This window comes from Protopterus annectens, chromosome 1.part1, assembly GCF_019279795.1.
Source record: "Protopterus annectens isolate FY-2018-M chromosome 1.part1, PAN1.0, whole genome shotgun sequence".
NCBI classification, from domain to species: Eukaryota; Metazoa; Chordata; order Ceratodontiformes; family Protopteridae; genus Protopterus; species Protopterus annectens.
This window is the reverse complement of record NC_056726.1, coordinates 623,224,918-623,249,819: the sequence shown is the minus strand read 5'-3', so window position 1 is coordinate 623,249,819 and position 24,902 is coordinate 623,224,918.

The window sequence follows — 24,902 nt, the reverse complement described above, 5'->3', positions numbered from 1 at the left end:
CATCCGTCGGTCATCCTGGTTTTCGCTCTTCTGGTGTCAGTCTTCTCATCGTTGGCATTATCAGCTTTCGGCATTGTCAGGTAGACCCATTTATATATATATATATATATATATATATATATATATATATATATATATATATATATATATATATATACACACACACACACACACACACACACACACACACACATATATATGTGTGTGTGTGTATATATATATATATATATATATATATATATATATATATATATATATATATATATATATATATATACTGCGGTGGTGGTGCTGCGGTAGCATTGTCGCCTCACAGTAAGACATTGTCCTGTTTGATTCTCAGCTAGAGCATTTTCTGTGTGGAGAATGTGCAAATGGGCGTACCTTCGTTGAAGGTTGTGCATCAGGGCTGGTAACTCGGCACGTAAAAATCTATTGCCAATCATTAGTGGACCGGAGTTCTGCTGTGGCAACCCCTAACTGGGAAAAAGCCAAAAGGCACAACAAGAACAACACTATAGATATATATATATATATATATATATTTATATATATATATATATATATATATATATATATATATATATATATGGGTCTAGGACACATGCTCGACTAGCATATGTCCGAATCACAAAACATCGAACACACATATACGAAAGCGCTTAACATTTAAAAGCACTTCCATGTATGTGTAGTTCAAAAAAAAAAATCTATGGTTCTGCAGGGGTCTTCGCCCCCTTGCACCCCCCACACCCTCCTACTTTATTATTCTCACTCAGAGATCGCACTACAATGGGGAAAGGGAATTTTTCCTTACCCGCACTGTATTCTAATCTACGAAACAGGCACACATACATGGATGCGCTTGTCGATGTTAAGCACTTTCGTGTATGTGTGTTCGATGTTTTGTGATTCGTACATATGCTAGTCGAGCATGTGTCCGGATCCCATATATATATATATATATATATATATATATATATATATATATATATATATATATGTATATATATATATATATACATATAAGCATAGGAAATGCTGTGCCTATAAAGACCTTTGTTACCAGTGTGATGTTGATTACTCCTGTCACAGTATCTGCTTTCACAGTAAGATGTTGCAAAGCTGTCATGTATTACAATAGCACTGCAAAGGACATGCATACTATTTAGTTGTAGAATTCAAAGTTATATATTCATAAACCCAGCAAATGTTTAATATATATCATACAAACTTCATGTTTATCAGTACTACCTTTAGAGGGTAATAGTCTGGCAAAGTACAGACATATAGCAGATAAAGATAATAAACTTAAAGCAGTTAAATTTCTAAATGGAAAGAAACAATACATACCTTTTTGTTTTGAAATCCTCTCCATTTATTTTAGTACAGAAGGTTGTACTCCAAAATAGCATTTTGAATTAGAAGAAAAAAGATATAAAAAGTTATATGCTACGAATAATCATTTTTATAAATTATGAAAACCACCATCTGTTCAGTAAAGGGTAATAATACTCTTAGATGCCATTTCTCTGACCTGTTTTTTCACCAGCTCAGAAGGTCAGGATGTAACCTCCTCAGAGCACTGTAGTGATATCTGAACTGCTCACCAGAGCAGGGTATGTCAGTGGCATCAGAAATCACTCGGGCAAAACTATGCCAGGCATCAAATGTATATTGGGGTCCCTCACCAGAGTCCACAGTCAGACACACCCTGTAGTCTTTATAAACAAGTAAAGGAAAAATCCTGCTTTTTTTGCTACACCACCAGGAAGCCATACCAAACTTAATGCCTTTGGAACCCAAGGCCATTCACCAAGTTGCATTCCAGAGAACTATGGCAAGCCTGTGGTGGTCACACCTGTTCACTTTCATTGCACATAGCATGCAATATATGGCAGCTTGTTAGCACAATTTGTCACAGTGTAACCATTATGAACTACTCAAAATGCTGCAGTGTCAGGATGATAAGGTATGAACACTGGTTTTGGACATGTGTCGCATGATTACAATAACAGTTTTGTGCCTTAGCACTTTACTGGTAATAACAGCAAACCATCATTCTCCCATTTTCACATAAGGGTCAGTGGCCCACCCACGCATACTTAGTGCATTTCTCTGGTGCTCACAGAAATCCACAATACAGAGAGAGAGGGAGAGATTGTTAGTGCGATGTGGCCCACTGCCACGATATGCAAAATAGGTTATTCAAGGACATTCAGTAGGTAGTAGTTTATTAATATAAGCATCGTGCTAGAAGCTTCAAATATACACAATATAAATCTCTACTGGGAGCCTCATGGCATTAAAGATTTCTGAAAAGAAATTTACAAGGTTTATCCATGTTCAAGAACACATAATTGTACTTAAAGTGACTTGTTTGCAAAGTAAATCTGCACTTCACAAGTTATCCTTACCTGTAGCCTTCACAAGAAATGTTTGTTATAATCGACAATGGTATTGTGCTAATTGAAATGTTTGCTGTTGTAGCTTAGAGGTACTGTCACATTCATCCTCATTGTATATGATATAAATTTCACTGTCTTCTCTGTCACAACCTACTCGTATTACTGTGACTGATTTTTACTTCAGTCTTACTACATACAATGAAATCATTGTCTCTTTTTTTTAGCTTATTACCTTACTGACTGCACTTCTTGTGGACACTGGCACTTTTGTTCTGTGGACAGTTTTGTCAAGTTTAAATAAATGAAACAAATCCAATTTAGACCAACAAAACCACTTCCCGAAAAGATATGTGTCCACAAAAACTAAATAATGAGAAGTGATGCCACAGCAAAGTTTATTAAAATGTTAAAACATTAAAATTGTAAAAAAACAAACAAGATGAGTGTTTTCAGCTTTCACCTTCTTCAGATCTATCAATAGCCAATCAAAAGCTCAGTTAAATACTATATTTAGCCAATGGTGTTCTGATGACTCTGTTAGGGCTGAGGTACTATGCTATAGTAATTCCAGTCTCACTCAAGAAACCCTAAGCTTCAAGCTACCAATCATAAATTCAGAAAAAGGGGGAGTGCCCAATCAGTGTCAAAGTCTCAGGTGACACCTCTTTAGAATAGGTTTCATTGGTAGGACTTCATTTAGTCCTGGTTCTTTGTCCGCCCACAAATCAGCGATCCATTTTGTCACCTCATACTTAGTTAATTTCTTTTAGATTCCCTCGCCTTATACTGGGATTTATTATTTGTAAGGCCATGAAGCATCTGAAAAGCCATTAAACTACATACGTAGTCTAACATTAATTAATGTCTATGTGAATGGAGCAAGAATTCAAAAGACAAATATGCAATGCATTTGTTAACTGGTTGTGACAGCCCATTAGATGCAAGTGACCCCTTTAAAGGGCAGCCTAGGAACACTGTCTGGTGAAGTGACTTGGTCACATAATAGTCAAATGAAGGCTAAGGAAATCAAAACACACACTACTTACAGCCTTATTCATCTGCAGCATCAAATAGTGCATTTTACATGTGTGTTGGCTGCAACAGGGTTAATTAAAATTGTATTCGGAGTTAAAATGCTAGCAATAAACTCAGAGGTTTCACACTAACCAGTATATTCATAGCCAAATAAATGCACTGTCAACAGTCAACAAAAAAGGACACAAAGAATCATTCCCCAAAGAACATGTCTCGTATAGTGATGGTCCTGTTTACTAAACTCAGTTTCTTCCTTTACTTCATAACTACTGTGGGTTGCAGGAAACAGTATTTATTCACACACATGCACACACACACACACACACACACACACACACGCACGCACGCACGCACGCACGCACACACACACACACACACACAGCCACTTGCATGGCCATACACCTCAGATATCTGTTTGAGAACAAGTGAATGAGCTCATTTATTTATATATATATATATATATATATATATATATATATATATATAATGATCTAGAAATGTATTTCAGCTTACTGCTGTCAAAAACCATGCAGTGAAACATATTGCAATCTCCCTCTGCCCTCTCAACTTCTTGACTCAAATCAGAGACAAAGACACAAATACCAGGGATAGGTTTTAGATATTTATCTTATGTACTTCAAAAATTGTTAGTATTAAAAATTTGCATTAGCAATTATTTTCTGAAGGAAGCAAAGTCTGAAATTCATGCCTGTCATTATTACAAAGTCAAAGATAATGAGGGGACAAAGGCCCACATTCTAAATGCAATTTTATTTAACTATTTGCTAAGCAAATATAGTAGCTATATAAACTACCCCTTTCAGGGATTGCCCAGGAGCAGAGTCTGATTGACTTGTTCAAAGGAACACAGCAGGCAAAGAAGTGAAAGGATAAAAACCCAATACTTTTGGCTGCAGGAAGCACTCTGTTAACAAGTCAAAGCCTTATGTCCCAGACAACTCTAACTTGAAATGCCTTTTCTGAACAACAGCTATGAAGCTTTAATGACTAGCATTACTGAATGACTGTTATCCTCAGTTATTTATCAGAAAATTAAGATGTTAAAATGGTCTATCAGTTAGTACACAGGATTAAGGCTCTATGTTTTAAAGAGCTGCTTTGTGGTGTTAAGGATACAGGGTTTGACTTTTTCTAGCTCCATTTACTTACTGTGTGACTCTGAGCAAGTGAATTACTTAGAGAGTACTCCTGGGAGAACTTGGCTAAATAAAAAATTAGAGCATATGTATTTTTTGACTGATTGTAATCACCATTGCAATTTACCTGAAAAGGTCCTTGCATTTTCTGCAACTGCCTGGAGTTGATCCTTCTACCTGCATCCATGGAATCTTTCTGCCTCTGCCTGGAGTAATAATAATCTCTCTTGTTCTGTTTTGAAGACACAAACACACACACACACACACACACACACACACACACACACACACACACACACACACACACACACACACACACACACACAGCCAACAGTCTAGGGAGATATCTAAATGTCTTCTCTTGTACCCACCAAAAAAATAGAATGGGTAATTGAGGATTTTATTTTAATGTTTAATGTCAGGCTGGAACCCCTAGCCAGCAGTGGGCTCTAGGCAGCTGCCTAGGTCACCTTATGCTGAATCTGCCCCTGCATATAGACACCACCCTCACCATGCAGGGTAACAATAGGGTGACAGTTAGCTGTCTTTCTGGAGCCTAGATCTAGGACATAACAAGGGCTCTTACATCCCTCCATCCTAACAAATACAGTTATGAAATAATAGTTGTCCACATGGAAGTGAATGAATTTAGGCAGTCTATCAAAAGGGACATACACAGAGTAGTAGAAAGTAAGATGGGAGATGGAAGATTCAGATCAAGATGCAGCACAAGCAACTTGATGCTTGCAGTGAGACAGATAGTGGAAAAGAAACTAGAAATGAAACAAGTCCAACTGGGCATTCCTAGACTTGGAGAAAGTATATGACAAGGTACCAAAATGTGCACATTCCTCTGATGGTTTGACATCCCAGAATCATTAGCAAAGTTAGTGCAGGCTATGTACAAGTTCCAAATGGACACAAGTACAAACAGTGTTTGGACTCACAGAGGGATTCCTAGTGGGAGTAGGTGTGCAGCGGGGTTCAGCTCTGAGCCCATTGCTGTTCATACTGGTGTTGGCTACATCAGCAAATAGGTTGGAGGGTACAGAACAAAGATGATGTATGCAGGCAATGTGGCACTACAGGCAGGGCCTAAGCAAGAATTTCAGCAAGGAATAGGGGAATGGAATGCAAAATTAAAAGCAGATGGGAAGAAACTTAATACAGATAAGACATTTATAATAGCAGCAAATTGAGGAAATCAGAAGAAGTTGAGAATTGGGATAGAAGAAAAAATAGTAAAATAGGTTAACAGCTTCAGGTATCTAGGAGGAGTGGTTGAGAAAAGGGGATTCTGAATGAGGAGGTCAAAGCCAGAATCAGAGGGGCTGCAGCCACCTGGCACAGAGTGTCAGAGGTTATGACAGAAGAATGGCAAAGAAGCTGAAAAGTAAGGTGTACAAAACAGTGGTGTGACCAGTACTACTTTATGGTACCGAAATATGGGCAGTGAAAGCATAACAGTTGTGGAATTTAGAAGTGATGGAGATGCAGTGCCTGAGACAGGTAGTAGGATGCAACACCTTTGGACAGACAGAAATGAGAACATCAGAGCAGAAGCCCAAGTAGCTCCAATTGCAAATAAGGTCAAAAAGAACAGTTTACAGTGGTTGGAACACATGTGCAGGATATCAGAAAACAATCTGGTGAAGGAGATTTCGGACAGGCAGGAAGAAAGCAAGAAAAAACAAGGGCAAGCAGCAAAGAGATGGATCCTTTAACAAAAGCCTGCAAAAATCAAGCATGACTGTTGAAGATGGAAAGTGGCACTGGCAGAATTGCTGACAGTTGAAACACACCCCAACACCACGTAGGAAATGGGAAAAGGGGTTGATAACGATGGCTTATAGGGACATGCAGAAAGATATGACTAAACTTGCTATGCATGTGTCTCAGACAGGAAGAGCACTGGTCTTGACTGGTATTTTGCCATCACCCAGAATGATTCAGAAATTCAAAGATTAGTTCATTTGCTTTAATAATTGGCTGTGGGGATCCACTATGTGTCAGCCTGGAATGAGGTGGCTGGCAAGCCTTCCTGCTTTTCAAGTGATGGTCTACACTTCCTTTAGATTTCATATTCTGGCTAAAGCCTTTGCTGCTGCTATTGTGTCTTTTTTAGGCAGAGTTCATCTGCTGGACTTTCCAACTTAGTAAATTCTAATTTGGAACACATTAATGTGGCTCTAATCACTGCCAAGAGCCTTAACAAAAAAAAAAAAAAAAGTAATGAAACACTCCATTTATTCCTGGGCAATTGTGTCTATCAGATCTTCAGACCCACTGGCAATCACCTCAAGAGAGAGATTTGGGACATCACATTTGATGGCCATATCATCATGAGCAAGACTAATTTCCACTTCATAGATAGATATAGAATACTATTTGTGTCCCCTTCTAAGCATGATAGCTATCTTAACACCTTAAGATGTTAAGAACAAAGATCTGGATTCCACTCGGCTGCAACAAAGTTTTATTGGTACACATACTATATAAGTTTAGAATTTGTAAGAGTGGATCAAGAAAGTAACTTAGAATGTGTATATATGCCTTTAAAAATGGTTAAGCAGAGTCATATGACTGACTTTAAGTGTTATATAAGGTGTGTGTATTTTAATGGTTGTTATACACCTGAAGAAGCTGTTTGTGAAAGCGCTTGTGTACCAATAAAACTGTGTTGCAGCCGAGTGGAATCCAGATATTTGTTCTGTGGTTGGAGAAATTTGAGTATACACCTTATTAAGCTGAGGTTGCTGTTTTGGAGTATATTTTTTTACTAAACTGAAGCTGCTGTTCTGAAGCCTCACATTTGCAGTTCATGGACTTTGTGTTTACTTTGTGGATACTCTGGAATACTTTTATGTAAAGGTGCCTGTAACACTGGGTAGTTTGTATCATTCACATAGCAAGTATTAAGTTTGTAATATTTTGTAAACAACTTACTTTTTCAAATAAATCAAATGAAAGAGCACTGGTATAAAATAATCTTACACACATTTGATAAAGCAGTCTCTAACTTAAATGCTTAAAATTAATGCAATGACCAGGAATCAAACCCAGATCTCCCACTTGGGGGGGCAAGAATTCTACCACTAAGCCACTTTGAATTTTGTAAGCAAATAAATAGTTTCAGGCAGATTAAATGAAAACGCGCTAATATAGAATAATCTTAGATCACTTAATAAAATATAACATATACTAGAGCAATATCAGGCTTAGCAATTATTAAAAACTAAATACTTAAGACATAAGAATAGAAAAATTGTTCATTTAATTTGTTTGAAATTATTTATTTATTTATATAATTCAAAATGGTTTAGTGGTAGAATTTTCGCCTACCACGTGGGAGGTTCGGGTTCAATTCGCGGCCAATGCATTAATTTTAAGTATTTAGATTTTAGCAAATGTAAGGCTTGCTTATGTTTTAATATATGCTTTTAAGGGTACGTTTTATTAAATGAATTTTGCATATTATAGGTATTTTAACTACCAAAGTATTAGAAAATGATATTGGCAAGTTGTTTCTTATATAAATGTGATGTGAACTATCGATCCATACAGAAGAGAAGTTTGATTTACATTTTTACTTCTATTTGCTAGCTTAAGCCAATGATATTTAGGAAAGTGAAGTCTGATTTACATCTTTACCTTTATTGGTTAGGTAAAGTTCATTAGAATAATCAAGTACATTTTTGATAAAGTTGCTTGTATAAGCACCTTTATTGGTTAGGCTAAAACATGATATTTACATATTATTTGTAATTGGCTGATAGAAGCTTTATATTAGGTTGAAGTGCTTTTTGAATGTGGATCCGAAGAAGGCTTTAATAGCTGAAAGCACTTGTCCTCTGTATTTCTGTTTGTTGTTTTGTCGTTATCATAGTCTTAAATAAATTGTTTAGTCAAGTTTTACGGTGCGGAGCATCGCTTATCTTTTGTTTTTATCTGCTACTACCTCAGTCATAGTCACACTATTTTGAGTACTGACTTCTAAAAGGGGGTAAAATAAAACAGACGCTCTTTTACTAGTTACTTCATAAATTACAAATTCCACCATTGGTCTAGGATAATCTCTATTAAGGAACATCTGTCCTATAAACTGACATTCATCAACAAATTCATTCATCAAAGTAACCATCCTTGCAGCTCGCACCATTTGACCCTTTTTTACCCCCTTCTTCACATGGTAAGGATGGCTACTAAAATAATGCAAAAATTTGTTTGAGCAAGTATTTTTCCTATATATAGTAGATTTTAAACACCCCTTAATATATATGTCCTTGGTTAATAAAACATCCAAATAAGATATACTATTTCCCCCATTTGGGATGAAAATTCGGTAGACATATTAATATAATCAATAAAAACAGGTACCAAATACTTGGGACCGTCCCATACAAAAAATAAATCTAAAACAGAGTATACATTTTGATATGTGCCATAAAAGGTGAATGAAACAAGTCTTTGGCTTTCCACATGGCCATAACCACATTGACATAAAGGGGTCCCAAAGATGACCCCATTGCCACCCCTTTCACTTGTTTGAAATAATGACCATCATAGAATATAAAATTGTTGCACAACACTAATTCTAATAAATCTGAAAGTACATTAATTTTATCCTAATAGGTATAATATCTGTAAAGAAATCTGTAAACCACTCCACCCCTACCTCATGTGGAATGCAGGTATACAGATCTTTTACATCCACAGTTAAAAATACAAAATCTAATTACTGTTCTCCTTCCCCAATTTATTACATTTAGATAAAAAGTCCCATGAGTCTTGGCACAAATAATCAAGCTTACCTAAATTACTTTTTAACTGCCAATCTATATATTTATTATAAAATAAGTCTTAGACTGCCCTTTGTTAATAATGGGGTACAAAGGTGGATTATTTAAATCCTTATGGATTTTAGGAATACCAAACATGGCAGCAACTCTTGGAAACTCAACATACATAAATGCAAAATCGTCTGATGTAATTTGACCCCGAGTCACCATATCCCATAAAAAGTACTCAATTTTCTTATATGAGATATTGAACTCATTCAAAGATGCTTCCACATACTTGTCATCATATAGTAGCTGCAACATACGCTGGTTATAATCAACTTGGTTCATTACCACTAATCCACCGCTCTTATCAGGCTGCATAAATCTCAAATCCCCCTACTTTTTAACTCATTAATTAAAAACTGTTGTTCAGCTGTAATATTAAACAATGGCTGTTGACAAGGAACATTCAAAATATACCTAAAGTCCACTTCACACATTTGTTCATACAGCTACCCCTTCCATACCCATGATGAGTTCCTTATTCCTTGTACTTTATTACCACTTCGGACAATACTTTCTTGGGACCTACAACCCTCTACTACCCTCACCATGATGTATTTCCTCAAGCCTAACTTGAAACATCTTTTGCAACCATCTCTCATCCATGACCCCACCTCCATCTGTCCTTCCTCTTTATCTCCTTCTCTCCCACTTGTCCCCAAACAATGTGGTATGTCCAAATCATAGTACCTTTTTTATCTCCATCTATAGCTAGTGTGGGCCAAATCCCATCCCATTCCCTTATTCCACTAGGAAATTCAAGACCTGGAAAAGGGTCATCTTCAACCTCCATCATGGTGGGTACATTGCAGGTGTTTGCAAGCTTCTGCATTTCTTCAACTCTAAGGTAGTTACAGCTTCAGCTGGATGAAACAAGCTGGTGAGAGCTTTAACAGGTTAATAATAATAATAATAATAATAATAATAATAATAATAAAGCATTTTCTACATCATCACACCCAACTTACAGATGCACAACTGCAGAGAAGAAAATGAGAAGAGAAATACAGGCAAAAGCATCCGGATATGGAAAATTTTACTATACAAAACAGTAAGAAAACAAAGGGTGAAAGTAGAAAAGAGGATATCAATGGAGAAGTTAAAGAAATAGAAACTGAAGTTATGGATTAGCTGCAAAGTGAAGCGAGTCCTCAAATTAAGGCGAAACAGGGGGAACAGGAATCATCTGATTAGTTGCCACATGAAGATACTCTGGAGCCTTCAGTAGGAAACCAGTTAAAAAATTCAGTTGGAGTTGCACAACAAGTGAAGGAACAGTAAACAGCAGCAACTCTGATACAGTCAGTGTTGTTGAGTGATAGGCCAGTAAGTTCCCATATGAAACAGCAACGTATGACGCAGGGTTCAGATGAAGAGAATATGTCACCGGAAGATGTTCTGCAGCTTTCTGTAGAATGCCCACAGCACAGAAAACAGAGAATAAAGAATGTACCCTCAGCTTAGGAAAAAAAAAGTTAAGGGAAGAGTTGATTGATTTAATAGAGATGGATAGACATATTAATAGCGATGAAATAAATAAATTACAGAAAGTCAATAACACCCAGAATGTTAGAAGTCTGATAAAAAAAATAAACACAGTAATCAAGACTACTAACAGAAATTCATATGATATAACATAAGTAAATAGGATATATTACCATGCAACAAAATGATTAACAGATAAAGTATTACCACAAAAATACAGGGCAGTAAGGGAAAGGAAGGGGAGAAATCAAATAACATAATGGAAGTATCAAATAGAGAAAACTGTAAAGTAATAAAGATGAGAAGAGTCACTGTTAGAAGAGCATACAAGAGGGAACAGATCAACAAAAATACTTTGAAAGATAGATGTGATAAAAGCAATATGCAGTATTAGAATACACCAGGATCTATTGTACACTATTGCAAATAATAAACTAATATCAGCACATGCAGAAAACTTAGAAGATATGCAATAAATATATTGAAAAGTGCAAAATAAGCAATTTGTTGATGATCCAAAAAAGTTTTATAGAGAGTTGGGAAACAAAGCAAAAGGAATAGAAACACCAACAAAAAAGAAGAGATGGGAACTTCCAAGATGGCTGCACATTGAGTAACAGCTTTACTCTTGCTCTCCCAGTGTGAAAACAGAAACTCAACATGAATCCAGTAGACTTTTGTGTTTGTGGGTAAATTTCAGTAACTGGCTAGTAAGTGTACTGCCTGGCTGCCAGGAAAAAAGAAATACAGACCACCTGGAAAAAGCAGCTACAAAAAAGTGAGGAAGAAACACTGACTGGGGAAAGTTCTGCAGCTGTTCGGCAAAAAGCAATGCAATCTCCAGACATGACTTTCAGTAACCTACACGGAGATATAAGACAACTGAGATATAAGACAACTGCACACAGACCTGGTTAAAACAAATGAAACATTGATGCAGTATATCAACACAAACAACAAAAGGCTAGAAAAAAATGAAAGAAGCTTTAAACAAATATTCTGATGAGGTAATAAAGCTGCAAAAATCAGAGGGTGAAATGAAGTAAAAGCTAGCTGAATATGAGACTGTGTAATTCACAAACAACATAATTGCAAACACAAACCAAGTAAGAAAACCAAAAAATGAGTGCCCCAAGCTTTGCTATGTTCTCTTCATCAGTTTATTCCAATAGCAAGTAAAAACATACCATAAAACAAGGCTCCGCTGATCAGTGACTTTGCTTTTAAGTCCAAAAAAGTTCTTGTAAACACAAAACCACCAGTAATCCAGAGTGGTCAGTATTATTGTTTTTTTAAAACCTCCAGAGCAGATCTTTTAAAAGTAAGTGAAAAATACCTGTAGTGCTGTTTACGTCCAAAGTCCAAAGCAATTCTTGAAAAGCAAAGTGTCAGTAACCAAAACAAAGTTTAATTCCTAGTGCTTTTGTCTCTCTGCTTCAGGGACTTTTTCAAAGATAATTTAAACCAGTTTACTTCCCTGGTTTTATTTCAGGTCCTAACCAGTCATGTGATGCCAAAGGCACCCCCATTTAAAGGGATAAAACACATTCTATATATCCCTTTCTTTCCATCCTAATCATTTCTTGGAAAAAACTTTTAATAAACCCATTTTAATATTAATCCATATATAAACCATAAGGTATACCATATAAGGTGTTAAAAATATGTAATATAAAGGTATTTTGTGTTTTTAATATTAATCCATATATAAACCATAAGGTCTATATATATATATATATATATATATATGTGTGTGTGTGTGTTTTAGTTTGTAGCAAATATATTTATAAATACCCTATAAGGTGTTAAAAATATGTAGTATAAAGGTATTTTGTGTTTTTATTTATTTATTTATTTTTTTGTTTTTTATTATTATTGTCATTTTATGTGTGCGATTTTTTTATGTATTCTAATACTTCTTTCGCCTTTCCAGGGCCTTTAGTTTTAACACACACACATTATTGAACATGGATCATTTAAACCAGGCCAGCTACCAGCATTCAAGGACAGTTGCCATTAGAGTTCCACTTTTTCCAGTCTAAGACTCCAAGGTCCCCCTCTTTTTTGTTGGTTAACCTGCTCTAAAACCACAAATTTAAATTTGTGGTCTGGGTGCCCCTAAATATGCTTATAACAACGCATTTGTTGTCTTTTCTTTCCTCATGCCATATGTATGTTCATATATTCTCTCTTTTAGGGTACACTCAATTTTTCCAGCATAAAAAGCGGGGCAGTCCTGTCACATAGTTACATATACCACTCCCTTTGTGGAACAATCAAACTTACCCCTCATCTTTATGTGTCTCCCTCTTATCTTAATCTGTTGGGTTTCCTGAATATATTTACAGTAAGCACACTGCCCACATTTTCTCATTATGTTAATAGTTTGTTTTGTTCTCTAGGCCTTTCCAACAGTTGTTTCATGGTGACCCCCTTACAGTACACTATGGTTGGTTTTTTCCTCTAAAATATTCCTACACATTTCTTTTTCCATAACAATAGACCAATTCTTTTGTATTATTACTCTTATATAATAGCTTTCTGTAGCAAAAGTTGTTACAAATGCATGTTTAAATCTGTTTTCTTTGTTACTATCACCTAACCTTTCAATAATTTGTCCATCCTCCTCTTGTATTGCTGTTGAAAATAATATAGGTTTAAAATGTCCCGTTTCTTTTATTCACTACTTCTTGGTATAGGTTATCTATCATGTTTGGTGGGTAACCTCTTTTTCAAACGTCCCTCTTAACACTTCACATTCTTCTAAAAAATGTTCTTCCTTTGTTACTATCCTAGCTGCTTTTACAAATTGGCCTTTAACCACTGCTCACTTATGGGTTATAGGATAGTGACTAGTGTAGTGTAAGAGAGAGTCTGAGTATGTGGGCTTCCTGTAAATATGTGCACATATATCTTATTATTGATATCTTTCTCCAAGAGAACATCTAAGTATGGTATACTCTCTTCCGCCATCTGTGATGTAAATTTCAAAAAAGTCAGTGGTTCCGTCCAAAAAATCTATGAAACCGGGAATATTTTCTTTACTATCCTTCCATATAAAAAACAAATCATCCAATAATCTTACATAAAATTTTAGGGAGTCTTTAAAGGGTTCTTCCTTTATATATTTTTTCTCCCATTCCACCATAATCATATTAGCAAATAGTGACCCTACCGGTGAATCCATAGCTACTCCATTTTTTGCACATAAAAAGCACCTTCAAAATACATGTAGTTGTTTTTTAATACAACATTAATCAATTGTTCAAAAATGTTGATGTTTCTCTGCTTTTCACCTTTTCGTGCGAGAAAGTCACAAAACCAGGTACCCTCCAGTTCATGGGGTATCACCGTATAAAGGTCATTCACATTCACTGTTATTAATATGTCATTTTCAGTAAATTCTATCTCCCCTATCCTTTCTAAGAAGTTCCACAAATCTTTACAAATTTGTGTTTCATCTTCTAAAAGGTGTTTAAGTTTAGTGTCCAGAAACTTAGCACATCCCACTGTAATAGATCCTTCACCCACCATCCACTATTGGATGATTCGAGGGATTATCCTAACTTTTATGGATTTTTGGTATACCAAAAAGTGTTGGTACAGTGGGATATAGGATGCTCAAGTAGTTGTATTCTTCTCATGTGATTGACCCTTCTATAAATAGTTCTTTTAGCTCTAAGTATATCCTATGACTTGTCCCATTTAGTTTACTTAAGGTCAGTGGTTCTTAAACTTCCTGTTCCAGAATAGTTTTCATTCTCGCTTTATAATCTAATTTTTCCATTATAATCACCTCTCCCCCTTTATCTGGTTTCATTATTCTTATATCCAATGCTCTTAGTTCTTCTAAACAGTCCCTTTCTGTTCTATTCAAGTTATTTTTATTTTTGTTATTACCCTAGTTTACGTTGTTACCCAAAGTTGCTCTTATATCCAGTTTACATATTTTTTATAAAGTTGTAAAATGTGGTAAAGGGGTGGGTTAAATGTACTTGCTGTGTGTAAAGTAGGAATCACTGAATTAACATTGTGAAACATTAGTGCAAAATTCAGCTTTCTCACATATTGTTTTAAGTCGAAAAAAGACACTAGATAATTTAGTTGTCACTGAGGGGACAAATGTCATCCCTTTAGCTAATAAATTTGCCATCTCACAGTCAAAGCTAAGTTCAGAAAAATTATATAATTTAAAGTCACCTTGTGTGTTAGTTATAATCATGGTGGATGGTCAATGGGTAAGTCCCATTTCATCCTCATTCAGATCTTCTGTCCCGGATTCCATGGCTACAAGTCCTTCATCACCAGGCCCTAGAAGGATAGTGGTCACCCATCCATTGTTCTCCGGTTCCATTGATTCCTCCTCAAAGCCTGGAATTGGTTCTGTTGTCGGTTCCCTGTATTCCATTGGTTCCTGTTGTTCCTCTCCCTTATTCTCTCACAACGTGTTAGTGGCAGAAAATTTTAATCATAGCTCTGAAAAGGGGGTAGGTTTTGGTTGTGATTCCAGAACCCATTTTCCTGCTGGTTGTTCCAGTTTAAAGGGTTGTTATTCAAGTGGGTAGCACTCAATGTTTCCTCTCCCCAATTGTCAATGGGTTGATTTCTATGCTCAAATTGTTTTTTACCCCATGTTTGTGAAGGTGGTGGGTCAGGGTAAGCTTTCGTATTGCTATATACAATTTTGTCTCTTTCTATTTTTGCCATTTTTTTGTTCTCTAGCTGTATTATCTCTCCATTAATACTTAAAAAAAAATCCTTATGTGTTCAAATTTGTATCTTCCATAGTCACTGTGGGTAGTTATCTCACTGTCCAAGTCACTGGCCTGTGCAATCAGCTGTTCTATTAATCTGGTATTGTGTTTAATTAAAATGTCCATATATTCACATCCTTGTTTATTAAAAAGACAAATAAGCTGTTTGTGCAATGGGGAGTCTTTCTCCAATACGGTGAGGTATTTCCAAGATCTCAACCCCTTTGGGACTAAGTTCATATGCACACATTAAACAAAATATTCATTCTCCAGTTGCATCTTTTTTATTTTCAAAAGTTTATAGTGAAGTTCATCTAATTTATACTATAAATCCAAGTTCTTGTTTATATTGAATTATTAAACAAACGGTTATTTCCTAGCCATTCATTTAATTTAGGAATGTTCCCAGTTTCAACTCCATTATTCATTGTAGTATTTAACATTGTGGGGCTGTCCTTTGATGTCCATGCTTCACCATAGTGGTTCCTGATGTTGCCATCTTCTAAATGTCTTGTGTTCATCCCCTGTTGGATTTGGTGGACACCATTTGGGTTGTTTAACTGATTTACAGCCATTTCTACTTTCTTTGTCAGTTGTTCTATCATATTAGTCAGATAACCAACTGCTTCTTGTCTTTCTTTAATAAAGTCACTGTTGGTCCCAGTCGAATCTGTGAACATTGGTTGTAAACCCAGCTGCTCAACAGCACTCATAACGTACAGTTCCAACCCACTTAGTTCACAAAAAAAAAAAACTGAAAACAAAAATATGAGTGCCCCAAGCTTTGCTATGTTCTCTTCATCAATTTATTCCAATAACAAGTAAAAACATACCATAAAACAAGGCTCCATTAATCAGTGACATTGCTTTTAAATCCAAGAAAGTTTTTGTAAACACAAAATCACCAGTAATCCAGAGTAGTCAGTATTACTGTTTTTTTTTAAACACCAGAGCAGTTCTTTTAAAAGCAGGTGAAAAATTCATGTAGTGCTCCAAAGTGCAAAGCAATTCTTGTAAAATCAAAGTGTCAGTCACCATAAATAATTTAAATCCTAGCCCTTTCACCTCTCTGCTTCAGAGACTTTTTCAAAGTCTCTAAAAGAAGTATTAGAATACATAAAAAATTACACACATAAAATGACAATAATAATAAAAAAAAAAAACCCCACAAAATACCTTTGTACTACAGATTTTTAACACCTTATAGGGTATTCATAAATATATTTGCTACAAACTACAAGAACAATTTTTTAGACCTTATGGTTTGTATATAGATTGATATTAATATGGGTTTATTACATTTTTTTCACAAGAAATGATTAGGCTGGAAATAAAAAGGATATGTAGAATGTGTTTTATCCCTTTAAATGAGACTGCCTTTGGCATCACATGACTGGTTAGGACCTGAAATAAATACAGGGAAGTGACTGGTTGAAGCTATTTTTGAAAAAGTCTCTGAAGCAGAGAGATGAAAGGGCTAGGATTTAAACTTTTTTTGGTTACTGATGCTTTGCTTTTACAAGAATTGCTTTAGACTTTGGACGTAAACAGCACTACAGGTATTTTTCACCTGCTTTTAAAAGAACTGCTCTGGTGTTTTTAAAAAACAGTAATGCTTACTACTCCGGATTACTGATGATCTTGTGTTTACAAGAACTTTCTTGGACTTAAAAGCAACACCACTGATCAATGGAGCCTTGTTTTATGGTATGTTTTTACTTGTTATTGGAATAAATTGATGAAGAGAACCTAGCAAAGCTTGGGGCACTCATTTTTTTGTTTTCTTACTTGAATATGAGACTGCTCAGGAATAGATGTTTCAAAAAATAGAATTACATGACAGAACATATAGAGAAAACATGAGATTTTCAGCTATACCAGAGAAGCTAGAAGGAATAGAGTACACTAATTTTATGGAAATACAAATAATCGAGTGAACTGGTATTCCACAGCAGGAGTTGTTAGTTGAAAGTGCACATCATGTGTATGCTCCAAAACATGGCTATGAGAAAGCAATCTAGACCTTTAATAGTAAAGATGCAATCCTACCAGCAGAGGGAGTTGATTGTGACAAAACTGTTACAGAACGACAAAATACTAAAAGTAGGAGACAGCAGAGTATTTGTGGAGAATGATTACTCATTGTACACCAGGCAGAAGAGGAGTAATTTAATTTTACTGTTCAGGGAATTTCAGGACACAGGTGTGAGATTCAAATTGCTGTACCCAGTTGTCTTCAAGGTGTTCTTCCCTGGAGGGGCAAAATCATTTTTGATGAAGTACACGCTAAGAAGGAAATACAAAAGTTTATCCAACAAAAAGTGAGCTGTGAAACAGGAGATTCTGCTTTTTGTTCTTCTGGTAATAAAGACTACAGAGAGACAGTACCTGTGAAACATTTTCCACTGTTTCAACAGAAAATGTTGTAGAGAAGGAGGAGACCATGACAGTTGACTAGAAGAATCAAAAGCACATTGGAAATGAAGCAGAGACAGGATTTGGGAGATGAAGATGAACAGTAATGAAACCAGTAACCTAACATAGGATTACAATGCAATAATCATATTTGTGAAATACAACAGAACAAGAAAATCTGGAAATATGGGACTTTTTCAGAATCTGTTGGACTTGTGGGGGACACTGATGTATATGCCCTACTTCATGCATTCATGTTCAGAAAATGCTTTGGGTGGGGAAAGAAAGTTAACTGTAAGCAAAGAAAAGATTTTTTTTTTCTTAATAGCACTATTTTTATGGTGTATGGTTTTCATTTCATGTCATAAAGTAAAGTTTTATATGTTATTTTTAAGTGTAATGGGAATTGTAAATAGGTGCTGCTGTTCTCTTTTTCCCTTTCTTTCTCCCTTCTCTCTTTCTTCTTCAGTTTTAAGACATGTAGGCACTACAATGTAAAAGAAAAAATGCCTGGTTAAAAGAGCATGACAAAAGAAAAACTAATGTGCTGTTTCTCATTCTTGCCTGGGGGAATGACTAGATTAAGGACCTTTGATTTAGTAAAAAGTTTTAATAGAAAGCAAGTAAATGAAAAGGAATACTGAATATTATGAGTCTTTCTTCTAGCAAATGAATGTATGCTTAGTAGCAATGCTGTCTCTGATCCTCATGTCTTCATGGAGACAATCCAATAATGAGAAATTGGCTGTCTTGTTCTCATGTCTCCATGGAGACAATCTGATAAAGTGAAATTGGTTACAGTCTGGTGGAGAGTGATTGGCTTGAGAGAAAAAAAAGAAAAGAGAAACTGGCTAGGAGATAATGTCCTCTGAAAGCATTCTGGAGTTTGCCCAGATGGGGAGAGCTATAAAGGTAACACAAAACCAGTTAACGCTTAGTAGAAGCACAGGCTGCACCATCCATCTTAGCATGGACAACCTTTCTTTTAGGTTAACTCAAGGCTGTGAGTGTGGCTGTCAGTTTGGGACATTTGCTCCTACTAGGTTGGAAAAACTTCAATATTTGAAGATGTACATCATTTTGTGTGTTATATTAAATTAATAGGTTTTAGGGGGTATTTTTTGAGGTTTTTCAATAAAACAAAAAAACTGTAAGATGTGGCATAGTCTCAAGTGGACATGACAAGAAACAACTATATAAAAGTTCAACTTGCCAAACAGTGTATGCATGCAACACAAAAGCTGGAACTAGACATTTAACAAAACGTGTTACGCATAAAAGGTGGATATAGACAACAGGCAAGAAGGGGCTGGAATTTACTGGAGAAAACTGGCAAAGGAACCAAGGTATTGGGAAAGGCCACAGAAATACCTCACAAAGAGGATTACTGGCCTCAAACAGATGCCCTATGCAGACCGTCTCAAAAAACTCCAGCTTTACTCCGTCGCATATCGCCTACTCAGAGGCGATCTCTGCCTAACATACAAAGCTATGTCAAACCCAGAGCTGTTGGACATGCTCCACTTAAAGAAATCCCAATCCCTCTGAGCTACACACTCTAGGGACATAAACCTTGTCACCACAATAAACAGAACATGCTGGAGGAATAGATTCCTGCCCCAGAGACTTCCGATACTCTGGAACAGACTACCTATCTATGTCAAACAGAGCTCCTCATTAGCACTCTTCAAGAAAAATCTTGATGATTGGATGGGAGATAGGAAATTCACCCCGTGGATCACTTCTGTGTCTCTGCTTGACAGGGGCACAGGAAAATAATTTTCTTGGGTGGCGAAAACCAGGGTACATTTTTGGCTAGGCTTATATAGGCCCTAGAGCCAATAGCCTAATACCTACCTATGAACCTATGAGTAAATAACTAGAGAGTAAAAATGATAGAATGGGAAGATGCTAAAAATTTATTTGGACTGCAGGTTAGAGATTGCCTTCCCTATCAGGTACTGATATCAGAGTATTGGCAAAGAGAAATAAATAGTTGGGCTGCTAAATGAAAGACAAGCACTGGTAGAGTTTTTAGTAGAATCTAGAACAGAAGCTGCCATTAAAAAAGGAATAATTAGGAGAAGACATCTGCGTCATACCACCCATCTCAAGTACTTCATCTTCATCACTTCTAGCTTCCTCAACTGCTGTACCTTCACTGCCCAGGTTTCTGTACCACTGTTTCATACAGCTTATTTTTCAGCTTCTTTGGCATTATTCTGTCACACCACCCCTGACAGTCTGTGCCACTTGGCTATAGCCCACCTGATCTAGCTTTGATCTCTTCATTCAGGCTTCTCTTCTCCTCTCCAAGATACTTGCAGCTGTTAACCTGCTCCACTATTTCACCTTCTATCTCAGTTGTCAAATTGTTCTGATTTCCCTCATTTACTGCTATGACAACTGTCTTGCACAGATTTTGCAAACCAGAACTCAATCATTTGCTGAGGTTCCTGTTCAGACTCTGGTTGTAATTCCACATAATCTGCATACAGTAGCTTTGTTCATCTGTCCAGAGCCAGATCCAGCACTAAGCGACATAGGCAGTCACCTAGGGCCTAGTGAATGGGAAGAGGCCCATTCCTGCCAGGAGGCTTAAATATTTATTTTAATAATATATTTAAAAAAAAAACTTCTTAACATCCTGGTGGTGGTGTCTTCTCCTTTAAAGAGGACCATGCATGTGCTACATGCACATCACTGAGGAAGTAAACATATTCCACACTTGCATGCAGAATTTAAACTATCCATTCCATTAAGAGAGAAGTTGTGTGTGTGTGTGTGTGTGTGTGTGTGTGTGTGTGTGTGTGTGTGTGTGTGTGTGTGTGTGTGTGTGTGTGTGTGTGTGTGTGTGTGTATTTGTGTATATGTATGTACAGGTAATTTAAACTAGGCATTTTGTTCATATGAGAGATAGTGTGTGTGTAAATAATTTAAATTAAGGAGAAAGTACATGTGTGTGTATGTGTGTGTTCATATGTATATATGAGTGTATGTAATTTAAACTAGCAGTTCCATTTCAGTATGAGAGAGAAAGTGTATGTGTGCTTGTGTGTGTATATGTATGTGATTAAAACTAGCCATTCTGTTTGTATAAGAGATAAAGTGTGGTGTCTGTTGCTGTATGAGAGAACTTGTGTGTGTGAGAGAAAGTAGGTGTGTGTGTGTGTGTGTGTGTGTGTGTGTGTGTGTGTGTGTGTGTGTGTGTGTGTGTGTGTGTGTGCGTGTGTGTGCGTGTGTGTGTGTGTTTAACAGTTTAACATACCTCTCAACTGACCAGATTTTTGCCTCATATTTTTTACCAGGTCCTCATAAAATTTGTGGTTTTCTGGCAATTCACGGAGGATTGAAGTCACTAAATAGTGCCATATGAGTTTCAGACTTCATATCCTTCAAAATGCATGCTAACACAAATCATGTTATTCTAGCAGCTTTCTAAGTTAAAAAGAGCAATGTTTAAAATCTATCCCCATTTTGGGCCATTGTATCTGTATTATATTAGGCTTTGTCCAGATTTCTTGCACTAAGAGGTTGAGAGTTATGCATACTTCTTAACTGTCCAAATTTTTACCTCATATTTTTGGCCTGTTCCTCATACAATTGTAGTTTTCTGTCAATTCAAGGAGTATTGAAGTCACTAAATAATACATATGAGTTTCAGACATCATATCCTTTAGAAAAATGCATGCTAAGACAAATCATGTTATTCTAATTCTATAAGAGCAACATTTAAAAGCTGTCCCTATTTTTAGGCCTTTGTCTCCCCCCCCCCCCATTATTTTAGGCTTTGGTAATATTTCTTGTGCTAAGAGGTTGAGAGGTATCATAGGATCATAGGATCATAGGAAGTTATTAAGCTATTGGCCCTGAGGCCCTTACAAGCCTAGCCAAGAATTTATCCCATGTTCCAACAAATCAGCACCCAATGCCACTGTCCAGCAAGGACATAGGTGGAATGGCATATGGTATGAAGGTATGGTATGCAATGCCCTAATTCGGGGGGAGGCAGGTTAGTCAATTAACTTGATCAGCTTTGACCCTGTAACTTGGTTACAGGCGACAAGAGTCTGAATCCTCTACGCCAACTACCATACTGCTGAAGGAATGGTGGGCTTTAGTGGAGACAAGTGCCTGAATCCTTTACACTGACTACCAGACTGCTGAAGGAATTGTGAGCTTCAGTGGAGACAAGAGCCTGAATCTTCTACACCAACTTCCAGAATGCTGACGGAATTGTGAGTTTCAGTTTCAGTACATTTTTCAGGGGAATTATGAGTTTCAGTGAATTTTCAATGGATTATGAGTTTCAGTGCATTTTTATGGAATTCTGAGTTTCAAGGGAAGAGAAGTTTACTGGTGTTCATGCTAAGTCTGTTTTCAGTGTGTAACTAACTGTCTTGTTTAGCAAATGGCAATCACTGTTTGTGCTTTAGAATTTGAAAGCAGTGTTCGTAGCATAATTGCATTTGGTGCAGAAGGCTGTGGATTCTACCACCATACCATGTAGGTGGAGTGCTGGTATTGTAGTGCTCCTTTGATTGATGATTATTTGGTGCATCTTAAGGGGGAGTGGGATTCTGAACTCCAGATTGTGTCCTCCTTTGTATGAGATGCCTCATAATTATTCACTTGTAGGTTTGTCAGTCATTTCATAATGCAATATTACAAGCTTACCAATTTTTTTTTAATGTTACATAGACAACTAATTCTTCAAGGGAAGCGGGCACTGAATTTGTAGATGAAACACTGAAATGTAAAGTGCTTGCCAGTAGCAACCTCTTCATTAGTTATGTGTGGAATTATTCGGATGACTTTTACTTCTACAAAGATTTTTCTTATTGACTGATACTGGTGGATTGTAATGATAGATGTCTGAGTGTTTTTTTTTCTTTATGGTTGAAATTTTCTGAAATGGGTAGTTTTGTCAATATTGGTTGATATGTTTTGTTTCATTGCTTACTGGAAGAATGTTCAAAACTACAAATTTAAAACACATTCTAACAAGTGGTTCTGTATTATACAAGGGATATAATTTAATACAATCAGGAAGGTGAATCAAAGAACACATACATGTGTGCATGGCCCTAAAATGTGTGCAAGGAGCCTATGGTTTGAAAACAGCCCAACAGTAAAATTAATCCTCCATGGCCAGATGCATTTTCTTTGAATGTGGATTTTATGCCTTTTGAATGTGAGTTTCAAGGACAGAGAAGTTTACTACTCATGCTGTCGGTTTTCACTGTCAGACTGTACTGTTTGTTTAGCAAATGACTATTAGTGCTTGTACTATCTTATTTAAATATCTGTAATCATTGTAGAAGTAAATAAGAAAGCAGTATGCACACTGACAGGTTTGAATGGTGTTTATGGTAAATGGAGAGAAATAGCCAAGTAGTGGAACACTGGAATGGCTGGGGAGGGGGCTGCTGCAGGGATGGGCATGGTAGGGGGTTGCCACAGGTGGGGATACTCTGAGGGAACCCAAATTATTGCCCTGCTTAGGGCCCCATTTGACCTTGACCTGGCTCTGGATCTGTCCCCTCCACCTTGTTTGCTAATGTAGTCCTGTCCTCTGAATCACTGCTGGCATAAAAATAAGAATGGCACAGGCAGTAATTTCCTATGAGGGAAAAGCAAATGGGATATTTTACACTGGGGAACATATATAGATGAGTGTGAAACTTATCCACTTTCAACTAAACCAAGTGTAGGGAAACCGTTTAGTGCTAGTACCACTCTTTCCCCGTATGACAGGTTTAGTGCTGAGACTACCAAGCCTGATCAAGGAAAACAGCCTCTTAAGAAATCTACTCACAGCCTGGAAGTACTCAGGACTGAGACATTATCTGTTAGCACCCCACCCAGAAGCCAGACTGGTGACCACAAAAGACAAGCCATAGAGGGAGCTCATGCCAGAACATGTGGCCTGGATTAGACAGATACATTAGTTTGACTCATGGCAAAAGCTAGCATCAGCCCTCTTACAGAGGTTACTCATACTTACACTTCTACCACCTCTAACTTTAGTTTACCTGCTAACCTCCTATGAACACCCATTATATCCACACCTTCTCTACCTCAATAAGCTATCTACCTCTCCTTCTCTACCTATTTTCACTAACCATGTTAACATAACATCTACACCCAGCTATCTACTAGCAAAATACCATAGGATATCCCACATTAGATATGACTCTCCCAATGCCAGAAAATATCTACCTCTATATAGTAAATTCCCAAATCCTAGACTTCAAACACTACGCTTCTCTTTAAAAGATGGAGACATTCACCCAAACCCAGGCCCAACAACTGCTACTACCACTCAACTCCTCAACCCCAACTCCTCTACTATCCATTCCCTTACCAAACCACCTAACTCACCCTTATTAGCTCACCTCAACATATGTAGCATTAATAACAAAGTTGCACAACTCCATGCTCTCTTGGAAGTCTACTCCTTTGACATTGTTTGTTTAACAGAAACTTGGTTAAAACCTGTAACTAAAGACAAGGAAGTCATCCCACCCAGTTATAATATTTTGCGACTTGACTGTGCAACCAAAAAGGGTGGTGGTGTAGCTATCCTATTTAAATCTGGGTTACAGATTACTACCTACGACTATAAACCATCTCAAGACTCCAATGCTGAAATTCTTATTACCAAGCTTCAGCTTAACACATTCAAATCCATCTATATTATCTGTATCTGTCTTCTTCCTGGTAATAACATTGCCACCATAGAAAATATCCTTTGTTGTTTATCCCAAAATTTACCCAAAGAAACCATAATCCTAGGTGATT